Source organism: Dipodomys ordii, unplaced genomic scaffold, assembly GCF_000151885.1.
Source record: "Dipodomys ordii isolate 6190 unplaced genomic scaffold, Dord_2.0 Scaffold71, whole genome shotgun sequence".
Taxonomy (NCBI): domain Eukaryota; kingdom Metazoa; phylum Chordata; class Mammalia; order Rodentia; family Heteromyidae; genus Dipodomys; species Dipodomys ordii.
Genome location: NW_012267287.1, coordinates 863,820 through 869,474, shown reverse-complemented (window position 1 = coordinate 869,474; position 5,655 = coordinate 863,820).

The following is a 5,655-nucleotide window of genomic DNA, read 5'->3' as shown; positions in this document are numbered from 1 at the left end:
GGGCGTGTGTCTGTGGGGTGGGGTGTCTGTGGGGTGGGGCGTCTGTGGGGTGGGGGCGTGTGTCTGTGGGGTGGGGTGTCTGTGGGGTGGGGCGTCTGTGGGGTGGGGGCGTGTGTCTGTGGGGTGGGGCGTCTATGGGGTGGGGCGTCTGTGGGGTTGGGGACGTCTGTGGGGTGAAGGTGTCTGCTGACAGGCAACTCCCTGCCTGGCTTGGCCCATCCCTGTCCCTGGTCAGCATTGGTGTCCCCGCCGGCACATGGGGCACTGGACCCTGCCGCAGGGACTGGGCCCCTGCAGTGTGTCCGCAGGGCTGTCGTTGGCCTGGCCTGGCCAAGACTTCCACCTTAAGGTGCAAAAAGTCCCCCCCCGCCCCCGCCCGCTGACAAATACTAATGTGCCCACCAGCAGCACCCGGCCGCCCGCTCGTGTTCTTAGCTGAAATGTCACCTGTTCCTATCTAACGATTTGCATAATGCAAAGCTTCTCACTCGTAAAATACAGATTAAGAGGGAAGCTGGAGTCATTCCGGAACCAGGGAGCCATTTCAAAGCGCATGGGGGAGGCACTGTAGTCTTAACCCTGTCTCTGCCGGCCGATGCCACTCCATCTACAGGCCCAGGGATGTTCCCAGCCCCAGGGAGGCCCAGGGGGTCCTGGGGGGCCTTCAGGGCCTGGCTGGCCTCAGCCATGTGCTGCCGGCCCTTCCCAGCCTGTCGGACTTTCCCAACTCCAGTTTCTGGTCCTGTGGCTGTGGCCTGGTAGGAGGAGCGCACGGGAGGGCGGCGGCCAGCTCCTCCATGGGTCTCCAGCCAAGCGCTGCCCTCGTGCCCCACGTCCTGGCCCCGCAGCCTCTGCGAGGGTTTCTCTAGCTTCCAACACGGTCTCTGGGGCGGCGGCAGCTGTCAGAGGGGGTGCGGACTCTGCCCGGAGTGGGCAGAGGCTCCCAGCCCTGGCTGGGTCCCCTCCACCTGAGCTGCAGCGCAACGGGTCCGCGGGAAGGGGGGGCTGCTGCACCCCATGGAGAAGGGTGAGCCGCGGTGGCTCCGCTCCAGCCAGTGCGCCTCTGTTCCACGGCTGGGCCCCTGCCACTCGGCAGCCCCCTCCGTCCAGCAGGGAGCTGGAAAAATGCTTCAAGCCCAGCCTCACGTCCCTCAGCCAGCTAAGAGCTCCCCCCTCTGCTGCCCGGAGAGCCCTGTCCACCGCCGGCCCCCAGCACGGCGTCGCGGCCATGGCCCCTGCTATGTGGCCATGCGCCTCAGCATCCTGGGCGCCTGAGGCCTGAGCTGGGGGCAGTGAGGACAGCGAGGACAAGGTGGCAGAAGGGCACAGGAGCGGCACTGGGTCGCGGCAGACACGGGGCAGAGGGCGCTCATCTGGTGCCTGCCAGAGCCCCCTGCTCAGAGGCTTGGCACAGCCTCCCAGACGGTGTCCACCACCCTCAGTTTACAGAAAGGGAAATGGGGGCCTGGATGGGGCCGTTTGGCCACGGCCACTCCCAGACGGGTAGACACCCTCCTGAGAGAAGAGCACGGGAAGGTCCCAGCACTGAGCATCGTTTGGAGAGACAGAAAGTTCTGTGCCAGGGTGACACCCCCACAGGGTGACACCCCACACACAGGGTGACACCCCACACACAGGGTGAGACCCCACACACAGGGTGACACCCCCCACACAGGGTGAGACCCCACACACAGGGTGAGACCCCACACACAGGGTGAGACCCCCACAGAGTGACACCCCCACAGGGTGAGACCCCCACACACAGGGTGACACCCCACACACAGGGTGACACCCCCCACACAGGGTGACACCCCCACAGGGTGACACCCCACACACAGGGTGAGACCCCACACACAGGGTGACACCCCCCACACAGGGTGACACCCCCACAGGGTGAGACCCCCACACACAGGGTGACACCCCACACACAGGGTGACACCCCCACAGGGTGACACCCCCACAGGGTGAGACCCCACACACAGGGTGACACCCCACACACAGGGTGACACCCCACACACAGGGTGACACCCCACACACAGGGTGAGACCCCCACAGGGTGACACCCCCCCACAGGGTGACACCCCACACACAGGGTGACACCCCCACAGGGTGACACCCCCACAGGGTGACACCCCACACACAGGGTGAGACCCCACACACAGGGTGAGACCCCCACAGGGTGAGACCCCCCCACAGGCTGGCCCTCCCTCAGGCTGGCCCTCCCTCACGCTGGCCCTCCCTCACGCTGACCCTCCCTCACGCTGGCCCTCCCTCAGGCTGACCCTCCCTCAGGCTGGCCCTCCCTCAGGCTGGCCCTCCCTCAGGCTGGCCCTCCCTCACGCTGGCCCTCCCTCAGGCTGACCCTCCCTCACGCTGACCCTCCCTCAGGCTGGCCCTCCCTCACACTGGCCCTCCTGTGGCTCTGGCCAGGCTACATGGGCCTTGTCCCGTTGGCCTCTGGTCCACCTTCTTGGCCCCCCCAGCCGCTGCCCAGCGAGGCTGCTGGCTGTGTCCACGGCAGCACTGGTCTACACCAGGAGGTCCTGCGCTGGACTCTCGTCTGGTCTGTGGCTACCACTGGCATCAAGGCTGGTGCCTACATGGGATTTCCACAGACTCGGGGTCCCTGTGGAAGAGCCTTCTTTTGTGAGTCTCTGCACCCTACGATAGGGGCCGGGCACACCCAGAGCCCCCCAAGATAGGGGCCGGGCACACCCAGAGCCCCCCAAGATAGGGGCCGGGCACACCCAGAGCCCCCCAAGATAGAAGCCGGGCATACACAGTGCCCTCCAAGATAGAAGCCGGGCATACACAGTGCCCTCCAAGATAGAAGCCGGGCATACACAGTGCCCCCCAAGATAGAAGCCGGGCATACACAGTGCCCTCCAAGATAGGGACCAGGCATACACAGTGCAGGAGGCAGGGCACAGGGCATCTGTTTTGTCCCAAGGCTTCTATGGATCCACTTGGCTGGGGACAGGGCTGCGGGTGGCGTGGAGACGGTGCTCTGGGGAGGAGGAGAAGGAGGAGGAGGAGGAAGGGGGAGGAGGAGGGGGAGGAGGAGGAGGAGGGGGAGGAGGAAGAGGGGACAGGGCTGAGGGTGGTGTGGAGATGGTGCTCTGGGGAGGAGGAGGAGGAGGAGGAGGAAGAGGGGACAGGGCTGAGGGTGGTGTGGAGATGGTGCTCTGGGGAGGAGGAGGAGGAGGAGGAGGAGGGGGGGAAGGGCTGCGGGTGGCGTGGAGACGGTGCTCTGGGGAGGAGGAGAAGGAGGAGGAGGAGGGGGGGACAGGGCTGAGGGTGGCGTGGAGACAGTGCTCTGGGGGAGGAGGAGGAGGAGGGGGAGGAGGAAGAGGGGACAGGGCTGAGGGTGGTGTGGAGACGGTGCTCTGGGGAGGAAGGTGTTTGGTGGGGAGATACACCCAGCTGCTGATAAACCCACCAGCTAATGGCTTTTGCTAATGAGAAAAGAGGGCTGATTATGACAAATTGCAGGGCACATCGGGCTAAGCGGCGACAGCAGCCCCTCACTGCCAGGAGGGGCCGACACCCCATCATCCTCCAAGCCTCCAGCTGGGGCACGAGTGAGGGTGGGGCAGGGAGGTGGGGCGGGCAGCCCCTCCCCTGGGACCCCTCCGGGCCCGCAGCCCCTCCCCTGGGACCCCTCCGGGCCCGCAGCCCCTCCCCTGGGCCTCCAGCCCTCCCTGGGGTGCCTGGGGGGACATGCCGGGCAAGTCCTGGGCTTGTCTAGGCTGCTGGACAGCACAGCTGGGCCCAGGGTGAGGCCTGGGCCTGCGCTCCCTGCAGGCCTGGGGGGAAGAGGGACCGGGCTGGAAGCTGAGCTGGATGAACAGCCACTGGCAGCTCTCCCCCCCCCCGTCCCGTCCTGGCACCCAGGGCACCCCTGGGCCCTGCGCACCTCCCCCCCGTCCCGTCCTGGCACCCCAGGGCACCCCCTGGGCCCTGCGCACCTCTCCCCCCCTGTCCTGGCACCCAGGGCACCCCCTGGGCCCTGCGCACCTCTCCCCCCCATCCCGTTCTGGCACCCAGGGCACCCCTGGGCCCTGCACACCTCTCCCCCCCCGTCCCGTCCTCAGGGGAGAGAGATAGGGAACCCACTGGCCAGTCAGGGCCGCTGACCATGGTCCACCCGTGTGGCGCCACTGTATGCCTGACCAGCTCCAGGCCCGCGGTGGGGTGGGTGCAGGGCACTGGGCCTCACCCTGCTCCGGCCAGCCCTGCCCGCACCCTGGACCCACCCCACCGTAGGCCGAGTGCCCAGGACATCCCTGACCCCTCCGGGTCAGCTTTAGAACCTCGGCTCCCACTTCCATCCCTGACCATGACCTTCTCCTGGGGTCCTCACCTGCCTTGGGCGCGGGTGCTGGCCCAGTGCTGCGCTGTCGGGGCCAGCGCCTGGGGGGCAGGGGGCTCTGTAGCCAGGCGGGGTGAGGCGGCCAGGAGGGAACGCGGCCTTATCATGCCCGGGCCGGCTGTGTCATCCATTACTGCTAATTACGCGCCCAGCTCAGCCGGGTGGGCCGCTCCGTCCTCACTGTCCTCTCCTGGGGACACGTGTGGCGTGAGGGGCTCGGGTCTGCCTATCGTCCCGGGGCAGCAGCCGAATGCTGCGTGCGCCCCATGATAGATGGAGCATGGAAATTAGTTCCAGAGTTTAACTGATAAGCGGGAGCCCGGCTACACTCGGTTATGGCAGCCCTAATTGATGAGCTCATTAAGCCCATTATTAGAGAAATTGATTTCAAATAGGCGCTTAGAGCGGGAGGCAGGTGGGGAGGGAGCGTCGGGGGCCGGGGAAGTCGCGAAAATACATAATGAGGCAAGTAATTTTATAGGTTTGTTTAATGAAAAGCCGCTCCAGTGCCCGTGGCCGCGTGGGTTTTAAACACTCATTTTATGTACTAATAAAACTCCCGGTGGGGGGATCCGTTCCCCAGGCCCGGTCCACTGTCCTCCAGGGCTGCCTAATTAATTAATTAACCCGACCAGGCAATCAATGAGTTAGTCACGCAGAATCTGCACACCAGGAGCTGGGCTGGGGGCGGTATGGAGAAGTCCAGGATCAGAAGTTGGGTCCCCGGCCATCTGGTCCTCAGCCCCACAAGGAGCTCCAGAGCTGGCCACACCGCCACGCGGGGGCCAGGGCTGCCTCTGGGGTGGGGTGGGGCTGGCCCAGTCCCTGAGGAGCGCGGGTGGGGACAGCCTGTGACCCCGGGCCTCCAGCTGGCAGGGCCACAGCCCTGTCCGACCTGGGGACCAGCCGGGCAGCCCCTCTCACTGCTGCGACCCCGGGGCCTGGTGCAGGCTCGTGCCTGACACCCGCTCAGACGCGGGAATGCAGCACAGACCCCAGACGGCACCCACACACAGCGTACCGACGTGGACACACTCAGGAGCCCCACGCAGACACACTGACACACACAGACACGCCCCGGCTTCTCACACCCACCGCCCTGGCATCTCCCCTCGATGAGCCTCCCCTCACCCCGGCCAGCACGCGCTCTGCACCTTCCTCCAGATGCCAGGATGTCACCTGCGCCCACAGTCACCAGCGCCTGGCCTTCCTTGCTTCCTCCCCCCCTCATAGCATAGCCTGACCAGCCGTCCTCCTGAGGGGCGACGTCCTGGCCCATGGCC